Below are 15350 nucleotides of genomic sequence, written 5' to 3'. Positions count from 1 at the left end.
TGAATGAACAGTAAGCCAGCCCCCTTGGACTCAGGCTCAGAAGCCACCCTAGCACTGGTGGGACTCTGTGTACCCAGGCTTCAGGCTGGCCTCCACAAATGCAGGCTGCAAGTACCCTCCCAGTGAACAGTGCCTCCAGACCTGCCCCCCAGGGACACATTTTGCAGGGTCTCCCCAGTGGAAACCAGCATCAGGCTATCCCCTGTGTATCTAAAATCTGGGCCCACCACTACAGACTCAATCACCAGGCCTGGCCACATAAACCCATGCTGCAGGTCCACTTCAGTAAACTCAGGCATCAGGCCTGTCAACCTGCTAACACAGGGACTATGCTGGTTCACCTGAGGACTCCAACACTAAACCTAACTGTCACCTCTGAAACATGGGCTCACTCAGAATATCTGGATTAGCTGAATGATAACGGGCTTTCTCTACTGAAGCCAGTTAGTAATAAAACTGAATGAGCTGCCTACTTCTTAAAATGTACAGACATCAATGCAAGGCCACAGGACAATGAATAACCAGGGGAAAATGTCACCACCAAACAAACAAAATAAAACACTAATAAATTACCCTAAAGAAAGATATCTATGAATAACCTGACGAAAAATTGAAAATAATTATTTTAAAGTAACTCAGTGAGCTACAAGAGAACACATAGACAAATACACAAAATCAGAAAAAAATACATAAACAAAATTAAAATTTCAACAAAGAGATAAAAATCATAAAAAAGGATCAAACAAATTCTGGAGGTAAATAACACAGTGACAGAACTGAAAAACATCACAGACAGCTTCAACAGCAGACTTGACCAAGCTGAAGAAAGAATCAGCAAGCTCAAAGCTCATTTAAATTAGTCATGCAGAGTAACAACAACAACAAAAAAGTGAAGAAACCCAGCACAACTATAGGACAGCATCAAGTGGATGAATGAGCATATTAGAGGAGTCCCAAAAGGCGGAGAAAGATAAAGGGGTAGAAAGGTTATTTAAATAATTAAAAACAAAAACTTCTCAAATCTGGGGAGGAAAACGCACATCCAGATCCGTGAAGACACTAGCCCCAAACAGACTAAATATAAAGAAATCTTCACCAAACCACAATACAATCAAATTCTCAAAAGTAAAAGACAATTTTTAAAGCAGAAGGATAAAAGCAACTCATCATATATAAAAGAATGCTCATAACACTATAGGGAGACTTCTCAACAGAAACCTTGCAGGCCAGCAGGGAACTGGATAATGTATTCAAATTACCTAAACAAATAAACAAACAAACAAATCCTTGCCAAACTAGAATACCATACGTGGTAAAGCTTTCTTCTAGAAATTAAAAAGAGATAAAGACTTTCCTAGAAAAACAAAAGCTGTGGTAGTTTATAAACATTGGACCTGCTTTAAAAAACATGCTAAAAGAAAGCTTTTCAAGTTGAAATGAAAGGATGCTAACTAAAAATATAAAAACATATGAAAGTATAAAGTGACTGTAAAGATAAAAACTATGGTAAAGTTCAGAACACTCATATTGTAATGGTGGTGCTTAAGTCACTTTTAATTCTAGTATAAAAGTTGAAAGACAAAAGTATTAAAAGTAATTATAGCTATAATAGATTTCTAATAGATTCATGATGTATAAATATGTAAATTGTGACATCAGTAACATAAAATGTGGGAGAGTTGAAGTACTTTGACATTGTGTTTGACTTTTTACATAGTAATTGACATGTGTCAAAGAAATGATGAATTGAGATCTGTAAAGTGTAGGTTGGAATCAATACAGTGAGGAGATTATGTATGTGGTTGAAGTTAAGTTGTTATCAGTTTAAAATGGACTGAAAACTATAAAATGTTTTATGTATGCCTCATGGTAACCACAAAGAAAAAACCTATAGTAGATTCACAAAACATAAAGAGAAATAAATCGACGCATTCTGCTACAAAAAAAATAATATTTTAAAAGAAGAGGACAAGAAAGGAAAAAGTGAACAGACTTCAAAATAGTAAGAACACAATTAGCAAAATGGCAGTATTAAGTCCTTACCTATCAATAATTACCTTGAATGTAAAGGGAATAATTTTTCAATCAAAAGGCATACAGTGAATAACTGAATTAAAAAAGAAACAAGACTCAACTATATGCTGCCTACAAGTGACTCATTTTAACCTGAAGTACTCATATAGACCAAAAGTAAAGTGATAGAAAAAGACATACCATTCAAACAGTAACCAAAAGAGAACAGAAGTAGCTATTTTTATATCAGAAAAAAAAGATTTTCAGTCAAAAGCAGTCACAAGAGACTAAGATGATCACTCTATAATGATAAAGGGATCAATTCATCAAGAGGTTATATAACAATTTTAAACATATATGCACCCATCATTGGAACACCTAAATACATAAAGAAATACTAACAGAACTGAAGGAGATGTAGATAGCAATGCAGTTATATAAATGCCCTAACTCACTTTCAACAATGGAAAGGTCATCCAGAAAGGAAATCAAAAATAAAAACAGCAGATTTAAATCATACTGTAGAACAAATGAATCTAACAGTTTTACACAATACATTCTATAGCAGAATGCACCCTGTTTTCAAGCAAACATGGAATATTCTCCAGGATAGGTCATATGTTAAGCCAAAAACCAAATCTTAACAAATTTAAGAGGATTGAAATCATTTCAAGTATATTTTTTGATGACGTTAGGAAACTAGAAATCAATAAGAGGAGGAAAATTTGAAAGCACCAATAAATAACTCCTAAAACTCATGGGAAATCAAACTTATGAAGATATGAAGAATCTACAGAAAATTAAAGGCCTGGACCTGATGTTTTTCTCTGTGAAAAGTATAGCTCATTACTCCCCCTGGATTCGTAGCCCTTCCTAATTAAGTTCCTCTGAAATGTCTGGGATATTCATGATTAGGCAATTCAAGGCTTAGAACAGCCACCCAGAGAGCCTCTGGCTTTTGTAGAAGCTCTGTCCAAGGAAAACAAAATAATATTTACTGATTCTTTACATTTTTAAATAAAACATATTTATTGAAAGTCTATGTCATCAAAATGTATTTTATTGTCTTTTACAATTTTTTCTTTCATATAAAATTAAATTAATAACTCAGTGATGTTAACCGAGATAATTATAGCCACAGTCCAATAAGTAAGTTAGAGAATGATAGACATATAGATTCTGTAATCAGATTCAGTCCGTCACTACTGGTGCTGTAATTATTTTCCCCAATGTTTTTATCCCTCCCATATCGGCAATATGCCTCTATGACCTCTGTGGATGAACTAGGGCCCAGAGCAACATTCATCAAGTTGCTTCATCTCTTGTTACGAATAGATACTAGAGTAGTTCTCTAGCATCTTTCCTATACAAGTAAAACCCATGTTATGTCATTATTATTATTTTTAAATATTCCCCTTGCTTTGCAATTGCCTCTTATTCTTTGTTCCTTAATTTTCTATTTCTCATAGGTGTGCTATCACCTCCTTATTTTTATATATATATATATATATTTCACATGTCCATCCAAATGTCTTTGGCTTAGACATTAAAATGTATTATTTATTATTTTTATGATGTGCATCTTACCAGCATTTCCACTCCTAACAATTGATCAATGAAGGGCAAAGTATATGCGGTTTCTCTGTTGTCAAAATAACATTAAGCTTGTTGATATACGCGTTTTGGTGATAAAATAGGTCTGCGAGATTGCTGAGAAAAATGAGTGGTGAAAGTAATATAAGAGAATATTGTCTTAGTGGAAGTAGCATTATCACTTCTATTATTTTTAAATAAAGAAATACATTCATTACCAGAAAAAATGGCTAAAATAATTGAGTTTTCCCTGGGAGATTCATAGTTTGCTTAGAAAAATTAATTAAATACTAATATCCTTGACGTCAAGAATTATCTTATTTGTAGTTAAGCCATCTTCACCCTCTGCCATGCCTTGCATAGTTAGCAGTGCCTAGTAAGTGCTCACTAAATAAACGGAATGAAAGAATAGATAAAAAATGAGTTTATAAGAAGGTATAACAAGTCATAGTATGCTATTGTTATGCCCAGTTGATACGCTACAGAAATTATCACACCTGAAAAATAAAAGAAACAGTTAAGAAAAGTGCATAATAAGGCGATTTTAATTTGCTTTCCTGATGCCATATTATAAATATGTTTTACTAAATTTAAAGCAATCTTAAAAAGTCTCTATGAGCCATATTTGTTTTTCTGTTTGTTTACTTGCATTTCTTAAAAAAGAATTTCCACTTTTATTTTAGAATAAAATAAGGGAGTACATGTGAAAGTTTGTTACAAAGGTATATTCGTCTGATGCTGAGGTTTGGGATATGGATGATCCCATCATCCAGGTAGTGAGCTTAGTGTTCAATGGTTAGCTTTTCAATCATTGTCTCCCTCCTCATCTCCCCACTCTTGTAATATCCAGTATTGATGTTGTCGTCTTTATGTACATGAGTAACCAATGTTTAGCTCCCAATTTTAAATGAGAACATGCTGTATTTGGTGTTCTGTTCCTATATTAATTCACTTAGGATAATAGTCTTCAGCTGCAAAGGACATGATTTTGTTCTTTTTTTATGACTGTATAATATTTCATAGGTTATGCACAATACTTGTTAAGCAAGTTTATTTACACATGAAGAAAATGGAAAATAAATAATTCTAACATGTATCCTTAGTTGGGTATATAGTATGATTTATCATTTATAATTCTTATTCATGAATGTCATGGAAGAGACTGAGGGCCTTTAATTTGATCTGAGTATTAAATTTCCATAGTTTAGAAATTTTATGATGTAAGTTATTCCAGTGGAAAGGATTATAGGGTAGAGAATCTCAGAGTCATTGAAAATCATGGGATTTGGATCTTTACCATGTCCAAATGGTTTCATTTTTAAATGAGAAAAATGAGGTTCCTGCGGATTTGATTCAATGCTGGAGAGTGCTACAGAGTAAGACAGTAGTTCAAAAATAAATAAACAAAAAACCAACTAGGACTTAATTTTCTTAGAATTGGGATTGTTATTGCTCTAGTTAGTTTAGTTTCTCCCACAGAATCTACTAGTTGCTACTAATTCATTTCAAAAGACTGTGCTAGGTTCTGTTTTTCCTTTCTTTTTCTTTCTTTCATTTTTCCACATCAACCAGGAAGATCCTGTCTTTATCCAACGTAGCCAATAGCTTTGAGTTTAGTAAATCCTGGCTTGGATGATTAACAGTAAGTAGCAGGTCAAGGCTATCGTAAATCTACTAGGGGCTTTGCATCAGTACATTTCCTTCAGTGTACATTTTACTAGGGTCCAGTTGCCTCATGCCAACATCAAGGTTGCCCCCAATCCATGTTTGCTTGAAGGTGCTAATTACTTTCTACATATCATCTGTTTCATAACGAATTTTCAGCATCTAGTTGAGAGATGCTAAAATAAAAGCAAATCTGTGACCTTGAACTGGCAGACATCTGAATTGCCCGTTAACTATTCTCTTTCACCTTTTTGACCTGACCAAGCAACCAAAAACAGTCACTGATACCTACTCTAAGTACATTCTGGAGGTTTTAGAGCCCCAGGCAAAAGTGTTACTTTCCAAGGAAAGAGAACAAATAAGGGCTATTTGAGTTGTAGCTAACTTATTTCTCTAGTTTGTGAAACAGCAAACACTTAAGTGTATTAAATCTTTCTTTTCACCCAAATATTCTCTTAAAATTTCTTGGGTTGTAATGTTCAGCTACTTAAAATTACTTTGCCTCTTTTTGTGCTTTTCCTCATTTTTTGTATTATTTCTACATTTTTATCTTTCTTTTTCTATTTTGGCTTATTTGATGTGACAGATATGAGATGTTTCTTTTTTTCTTATGTATTCACATTTATTTTGGAATTGTTACCTAACATTTCTTGATATCATATTCCCTAGGATCTAAGATCTAGACTTTCAACATCAGGATCTAATTTGAATCTATTATCTTAACCATTGGAATTGCCAAATTTTCTCACAAGCCAAAATAGGTAATGATTTTGTCATGAAAACAGCCACATATTTACTTTAGGTTTAAATAAATACTCTTCAACTTACTGAATTCATTGAAAAAATTAGAAGAGAATATGAAGATGGAACTAAAATGTCTTTATGGTATTTGCATTTGGGGATAAACCATTAAGTCCTAACAATTAGAAAGTATTTCTCTCTCTCTTTTTTTCCCTCTCTCTCTCTTTCTGCTTTCTCTCTCTTTCTCTCTCTCTCTCTCTCTGCTGACTTCAAAAGAAGATTACCCAAGGTGGTGCTCCTTTTTACAACAACTTTGTTTTTTTCCCTTTTTGAGCTTCTCAATTCTATCCTAGTTCTCTGAATCTTAACTCCATCTAACTCCAGGTATCTGCAAATAGAGTGAGCTTCAGGGTGGTTAAAGTAAAAATAAAACATAGAAAAATATTGATTTTTGAAAAATATCTTCCAGGATGCTGAGAATTTTATCAGAGATTAAATACAAATTCAACCAGAAAACTTAGAGTTCCTGAGAAGAAAAAAAGTAGAGGGAACGAATACTGAAAAACAGAAGGAAGAATTTAGAGGATGGAAAAAATGTTTATTAATATTATAGAGTCATTAACAAGTAAATTAGATATCAACTCGGTTTAAGCCTGGAATTCTGCTAACTCTAAGTTAGTCAGATGTCCCATGAAGTCTTCAAGGAGAACTTGCAAATAGTGTATTTATTATTATAAAACTTTACATATAATCATCTCAGAGGAAAAAAAATGAAAACATGCAACCAAAAGCACCAATGAAGTTAGTACAATTTCACCAATTAATACTTAGTGAAAGTATTAACCAAGATGAACCCTACCTTCAGATAAGGAGAATAAAGAAGTAAAATTAAGATGATTCTTCCAGCTGTGAGATTTGAGATGTGCGTTGGATTCACCAGGTGCACTGAAACAGGTTTCACTGAACTCAATTCTCTAATTAACCAAACCATTGAAACCACTGCAAGAATGTTTCTCACTGTTTATTGTTTCATTTTTACTAGCTTGTTATTTCTCTCAGACTCTTTGCATCTGTCCCATATACTTACTTTGTTTTCCATTATGCCTTCTGAAATATTGTGGATAATTTGAGGGAAGACTTGGAACTGAAGTTGAAAGCAAACAAAAATACTATACTTATGAGCTAGATGTTGACTCACTAACTTGCTCTGTGAACTTTGAGTTACTAGATCTCTGCTTTCCTCTCTATCCATTAAAAAAGTTTAGAAAATCACTCAAACAAAATGGCAATAATAGCTGCTCTCTGTATGCATAATGTATATGAGCTGATTATAAAATGCTTGATATTTGTCTTAATTTTTCTTCAAGTCATCTGATTATTTATAGTTATTTTCTTTATATTTTGATTACATTCTTCTATTAAATATTACTCGTCTTTTCCTGACTTTATCCCAATTAGAGAAACTATACATTTTACAACTTTACCATGACTTTCTTTCTCAGTTCTTTAAACTAGCCATTTTTGATACATTATCTCAAGTGCCTTTATTAATTTAAATAGGCATTTTTATTTGAATGCATTTTATTTTCAGGAGTCAGCATGTCTATAAACCTGCATAGAAGAGCCCATTACTGAAATCTATCATGTTATTGATGCTAAAGAAGCATATCAGGTTGCTGCCTGTTTGGTATTCTTTGGACAGTGCCAGAAAGATTCAGCTGTCTTCAAAATGTCACTCAGTGCCTGCACTGTCATGGTCAAAAAAAAAAAAAATTAAAGCCACTGGGAATCTCATCTAGTTTGTACAAACAAATTTAAACAATATAGAAAATGAGAAGTAGATGAAATGCATAAAACATTAAAAAATAGATGTCTTAAACACAAAATGCATATTCAAAGTTATGATAGTGTTAAGATAACAGTAGAAAAGTGACCGACAAGAGTAGACAATTCATTAAAAAAAAAAATCCAGGTGGAAAATAAGCATCTGCTAACATGAACACACTCTGTAGTAGTCAAAAGACTTGCAAATTAAGACAATAAAAGGGTAAATTTAAAACCTATTAAATTAACAAACATAATACCTGATGCTAATGATGTTGAGTAAAACTAGTGTATTTCTACGTTAACTAATAGTATTGTAAATTGGTGCAAAGCTTTTGAAAAGCAGTGTGACAGTAATTCCGAAAATTTTAAAAACTGTTTCTACACATAGATTTCTTAAGACCATTTTTGAATCAGTTCAAAAATAAAAAAACGAAACAAAACTTTTTATCTCTAGTATTTTACTTGCCATTATTTTGTGTTTTTTAAAACTTACCAAAATAGTGGAAAATAACCCAATATGTGAAAATCTTACAACTTAATATAAAACAAGAAAAAGAAAATAAAATTCAAAATTGTGTGAACATCATGTATGTTTATAGTCAAAGACTAAAGGGTAATACAAATTACAAAAACAACTGTTGGCCTACTATGTGGAGATTATTATTTACTTGATTTTATTTCCAAAATGCTTTTTTATTATAGTGTTTTAATAATAGTGTATACAGGCAAAACTTTGTACAATATAAAATCTTATTCAAGTTGCAACTATCCTGGAGGACACACTAAGCTTAGCAGAAATATATTAACAACAAACTGAAATCAAGCTAGCTTGCTTTTAGAATACAGAAGAAAAACTTATTTAGGAAGATGTAAATTACAGACAGATAAAAATGTTTTTGGAAAAAAATATGAAACAAATTCAGATATTTTATACTTCGGCAATTGGCCTAGGACTGAATAAAGCCAAAGTCCTAATGATCTTCATGGTAGTCATAAAATGAATGAAATTCATCTTGTTGGTACTTTTAGAGTTAACTGTATGTCACCTACCATGCACCGATGTTTTCTTATATCTCCTCTTTTATCTGTACCTTTTTATTCCTCCAAACTATTTTTTTTTTTTTTTTTTTTTTGAGATGGAGTCTTGCTCTGAAACCCAGGCTGGAGTGCAGTGGCACGATCTTGGCTCACTGCAACCTCTGCCTCCCAGGTTCAAGTGATTCTCCTGCCTCAGCCTCCAGAGTAGCTGGGATTACAGGCACCTGCCACCACGCCCAGCTAATTTTTGCATTTTTAGTAGACACGGGGTTTCGCCATGTTGGCCTGGCTGGTCTCGAGCTCCTGACCTCAGGTGATCCACCCCCTTCAGCCTCCTCCCAAAGTGCTGAGATTACAGGCATGAGCCACCAGGCCTGGCCTATTTTAGGTTATTTCAACATCAAATAATGAATGTGTAAATATTAAATATATAAATACTATATATAAACATTTTAAGCATGCTACCATATATTCTAAATATTTCTTTATGATTTTATATACATTTGTTTCTTCATTTACTGAATATTTTGCGATAAATCTATTTTAGTTGTCATTTAAGTTTCTCATCTTCCTTTCCAATGTGAATTAGATTTTCCTTCCATTTATCCTTTCATATCATTTCAAATCATGAATAAGAATGAAGGTGACAGCTTGGATGAGTTCCAGATGTCTCAGAAAGTATATGTTCATATTTTTGCCAATATGTTTAATATAATAAAATCATATTTGGTATTCTTAAGTTCCTACATTATAATTGGCCTGTATAAGAATGTAAAAACTCAATAATCTGAAGTAATTGTCTGAAATAAAGGTCTATGAATGTGATCATAGAAGGCAAAAGTCCTTCCATAGTTATGATTCTTATAATCACCATGGCAATTTCTACCAACGTACCTGTGAAATATCTTCCATGCATGCAAAATCCTTCTCAATTTTTTAGCAGAAAATATTTTTAGGCATTAATATTAATTTTGTATGTGCCTGCTTGAAAACTTTCTCCATAACAGCAAATATCTCTTCCGAGATCATGAATGAAAGCACATATTGTTTTATTTTCAAATGTATCTTTTTACCATAAAAATCATTCCATAAATCCAAGTAAAGTCAAAACAGATTGATGCATTATTATAGGGTTCCATCTCCACATGGGGCCATTATTCCTCTTGGGACAGGAGAACTTGGTACTATTAAAGAGTAGCTTTTACCAAAGTATTACTGCTTTGCTGAGGTGAAATCTGTTGACACAACATATACATGAAATGTTTATCTCTTAAGCCTTTATGTGTGCTATTTCCTACTTGGAATTTTTTATTTTTCAAAATATTGACCTCTAATATAATACCATTTATTCTACCATCTTTCAGCCTTGATCTACTTTCAATTTATCTTGTTAATTTTTTCTTGCTATCATATCCTTGGGAAAAAATGGTGTTCACACAGACATATACAAACACATATTTATTTTTGGTCACTCACTCATTACTTTGTGTATAATGTCTTAGCATTTGAACTCAGGCTACTTCTAGTTCAAAGCTTGGCTTAGTAGTTTGCCACGATTAAATAGCTTAACATTTCTATGCGTCAGTTACTCATATCTAAAATAGAGATGATAATAGATTCTGTCTCACTGAATTCTTGAAGGAATTAAGTGAGTTAATTGATGAGATGTGTTTAGATTAGGGACTATTACACAGTAAATTGCTCAGGAAGTGACCTATCTGTGATGTGTTTGCATTGAAATCTCTTTATCCACTCAAAGATTGGATTTTCAATTGTACTTGTACATTTTTTTTTTGTACAGTTAGTGCTAGTAAAGCCTTTTCATTAAAGTTGGGTTGAAATTATATTGTATCCAATTCCAATTCATAGTGTTCTCATCCTTTATTACAACTTAGACCTCAATTTATCTGTTTCCTGTGGGCTTCCTACCATAGTTCTAACAGAGGTTGTTCTAATACTTTCTGAGACTTCTCATAGCCAATGACACCACCGTTTTATTCACTCTCAAAGAATGACTTGACTTCCTACTTCACTAAGATTAGGTTCATCTTTCTCCTTGAATTGTTTTCTTTCTCAAAAATTTTTTTGATTTATTTACTTTCCTCTTGTTCCATAATTTGTTTTCTCTACTCTTTCAAGTCTAACTACTCCATGCCTCAAACAGTTAAACAGTTTAAACCTCTCCTGTTTGATTTCCTTCCATTCTTAAGAAATCCATTGTACTTGTTTGTATCTTCAGGCTCTCCCGTCTTGACTGAATTATTTATGTTAATTCAGTTTCCAAAGTCTTCTTATCCTGAATTTTTTCTTTTTTTTCTCCTAACTACTCCTGTTTTTTTTTCTTCTATTTCATAGGGTGGCTATCTTTTCCTCTCCCCTGCTTGATTGAAACTCCTTTCTCAGAATGAACTAATGAGAGTCAATTAACAAGATAACTTGATGCCCAAACTTCTTGCAATGGACTGAATATTTGAATATTTGTATATCTCCCAAATTCCATATCTTGAACTCCTAATGTGAGGGTATTAGGAAGTGGCAGCTTTGGGAGGTAATTAGGTCTTGGAAGTAGGGCCATTATAAAGAATATTAGTGTCCTTATAAAACAGATCCCACAGAGCTCCCTCACCCTGTTTCTGTCATGTGAGGATATAATGAGAAGTCAGTATTTTGCCACCTGCAAGATGGCCCTCACCAGAACCTTACTAGGTTGGCACCCTGATCTTGGACTTTTAGCCTCCAGAACTGTGAGAAGTACATTTCTATTGTTAATAAGTCACCTAGCTGGTATAACAACCTGAACTGAATAAGACGTTTCTTAACATTGATAGCACAATTTTTAAATCTTTTTGTTTCTTCCCTTATTCTTTCATTGGTCTCCTCAGAAACTATTTGTTGAAAACCAAACAGGTAGCAGGCTCTATAATCAGGAGGGTACAAAAGATCTATAACAAAAGATCTTTGTCATTCAAGAACATGCTATCTACTAGATGAGTGTGGTTAGGTTGTTCTTGTGTTGCTATAAAGCAATACCTGAGGCTTGGTAATTTACAAAGAAAAAATTGTAATTGGCTCAGAGTTCTGCAGGCTGTATGAGCATGGCACCAACATCTGCTAGGCTTCTGGCAAGAGCCTCAGGAAGTTTACAATCATGGTGGAAGGTGAACTGGGAACAGGAGCATCATATGGCAAGAACGGTGTGAGAGAGAGAAGAGGGAGGTGGCACATACCTTTAACCAACCAGATCTTGCATAAACTCACTAATCACCCAGGGAATGGTACTAAGTCATTCACAAGGGATTCAACCCCACAATCCAATCCAGGCCCCACCTCCAACACTGGGAATCACATTTCAACATGAGATTCGGAGAGGACAAACATCTAAATCATATTATTGAGACATAAGATTAATTTCACTGTGATACAAGAGGAAAATGATTATTTCATTAAAAGAAATAAAAGTAAGATTATTTTGTTTCCTTTATGCAATAAAACTTGTACATTTCTGTTTAGAATTTTTATTTGGGAACTATAGTAGATATCTGTCCTTTGGCAGCAGTTATAATATGATGAAAGTAAATTTTCTTAGGATATGATAATCTGCTCTGCACAATGACTGTTGGTTGCGTAGTATTGAGAGGTGAAGGACACCTTTGGGAAATCTACCTACTTGAAAATACATGGATATCTCAAGATTTATTTTTTTATGTGTTAATATGTGTCCATGTAGGAAACATATTTACATTTTAATTCCAGGCAGCGGTAACTTTACTGGAAAGAACACTGGCTGGATATTAAGGAGATTGCATTTCTAATCCTGGCCCTAGAGATCATTAGCTGAACTAGTAGAAGTCTCTTAATTAGTCTGGGCTTCAATATACTCATCAAAATAAATTGGCTCAGTTCTTGAACATGTGCTCTTCTTTGTTTACATTTGTGTTCTAGATGATCTCATCCAGTCATATAGCTTTAAATATCCTATTTGCACTGACAGTTGTCAAATGTATAATGCCAACACAGAAGTTTCCTCATAAAATCCAGTTTTATATTTTTAACATACTGCTGTCACCTCCAAATGGACATTCATTAGAATTTCAACTTTTTTGTGTTCAGAGATGAACTACCTGAATGCTCTTAATTCTTCCCCATCTTGGCCAGTTGTAATCCCAGACCATCTCAGGCAATGTGTGTCTAACTGAAACCTGATTTATTCTTTATTTTAACTGAGAAAATCATTTATTTATCTTCCATGGGATTCCTATCACAGTGCAAGAAAACTTCTTCTTTTTAGTTATATGGATGAGAAACCTTGTAGTTATCCTTGACTTATTACATTCTCTTATATCACTTATCTTATATGAGGGCATGTGCTCTTGGATTTGTGTTTAAAATAAATTGAGATCTGACCACTTCTTACCACTTGCTAAAACCACAGACCAAGTTGCCATCATCTCTTACTAGAATTCCTGCAATGAAATTCTATCTGGTTTTCCTAATTCAATTCCTTTACCCGCTGTCAACCAATGTTTTCACAAAACAATTTTAGTGATCCTTTAAAAATGTGGGTATGATTATGTCATTCTGCTGCAATCAGAATTTAACTGCATTCATAATAAAACCCCAAGTTCTTATCATAGCCTTCGAGATTGCAAATAATTTGAATCTTGACAACCTCTTTATCTTCTACTATTCTTTCCCTTATTTACTTATACTTGCCTCTTTGCTATGCCTCATACAAACCAGGGATACCCGCCTACTTGAGGGTATTTACCTCTTGCATTATCTTTAGCATATTCTTCCCCAGTTAATTACCTGGCTCCTTCAACTGCTCCCTCAAGTCCATCCTCAAATACCATAATGAATCAGAAGGCTTCTGTAATATACTCTGGGATCTATAGCTTCCTATTTTACTCATTTTTCTTTACAATATTTATCACTATATATGTATATATGTATGAATATACATATACATGTATATATAATGCTCATACATGCTCTTTTCTTAAAGTACTACCTTTAAAGCAACATGAATGTTTTATGTGAACATGGATATTATCTGTTTTGTATTCTGACAGGGCTTAAGATAATGTTCTTCTAAGAAAAAATAAATGGTAATATAAGGAAACCCCTTTTTGTTATAAAATTATTAATATGTATAGCTAGCAAAGTTTTAGGATATGGGTGTATACATGTGGTGAGATATAGTAATACTTAGTCACTTCAACATATTAAAACTCTATTAATAACAATTACAAGTGATAAACAGTATTATGTCCTACATTTGTAGAACTCTCAATGGGTTTCAAAGCACCATTACGTTCATTATTTTATTTTATTTTCCAATATTCTATTCCCGGGTAGCAGAGATGTTATCCTTTTACTGGATTGGTTAAGGGGCTCCACTGCAGTGGGCATGTGTATTTGAGGGAGAGCAGCATTTAAATGAGTTCATTAATGAGAGATAAGAAAATGTGAAAAAGGTTATAAATGAGATGCTGTTAGAAATTAGATGGACTAAAGACAATTAGGTTGACTTAATCTTCAAAAAGGTTAAAAGAATGCTTAACCAGAATTACCTTTGAAAATATTTGCTTAGTGGCCGGGCGCAGTGGCTCACGCTTGTAATCCCAGCACTTTGGGAGGCCAAGGCGGGCGGATCACGAGGTCAGGAGATCGAGACCACGGTGAAACCCCGTCTCTACTAAAACTACAAAAAAATTAGCCTGGTGTGGTGGCGGGCGCCTGTAGTCCCAGCTACTCGGAGAGGCTGAGGCAGGAGAATGGCGTGAACCCAGGAGGCGGAGCTTGCAGTGAGCCGAGATTGTGTCACTGCACTCCAGCCTGGGCGACAGAGAGAGACTCCGTCTCAAAAAAAAAAAAAAAAAAAAAAGAAAATATTTGCTTAGAAGGGCTATCTAGCTGAGAAGATAAGAAATGCATGGGAAATTTATATTATTGTCTATCATGTTGGACATTTTATAATGTTTATGAATTCTGAGGGAATACTTATAATCCAAATAAATTAGAACATGCAGTACTATATAGCATATTAGAGATGGCTAATCAGAAATTCCAAGGCTGTTGGAAACTCATGTTACTGCTTTAAGGAAACAATGAAGTATAACATGCTAGTGCTCAGGAAAGAAGATGATCAAAGGCCATATAAGCTCAGATTGTAAAATAGTTGAAGATATGAGGTCTAACTATTTTTTCAGTTATTGGTAACAAATATTATAATACCTAAAAATTTTCGAGTATTTATTATGTGCCAGACACTATGCAAATAATATTATAGACATTTTCTGACCGAATTCTAACAATCGACCTACCAGGTAGCCACTATTTTTTTTTTATTCAAAGGAAACTGGCACTTAGAAAGATTAAGTAGTCTACCCAAGTGACAGAACTTTTTATATTTTTTATTTTTTACAGAACTGGAATTAAACAGAGGTCAGTATAAATATAAAATCCAAGCT

This window comes from Symphalangus syndactylus, chromosome 21 (assembly GCF_028878055.3).
Source record: "Symphalangus syndactylus isolate Jambi chromosome 21, NHGRI_mSymSyn1-v2.1_pri, whole genome shotgun sequence".
Classification (NCBI taxonomy): Eukaryota; Metazoa; Chordata; class Mammalia; order Primates; family Hylobatidae; genus Symphalangus; species Symphalangus syndactylus.
This window is presented reverse-complemented; position numbering follows the sequence as displayed.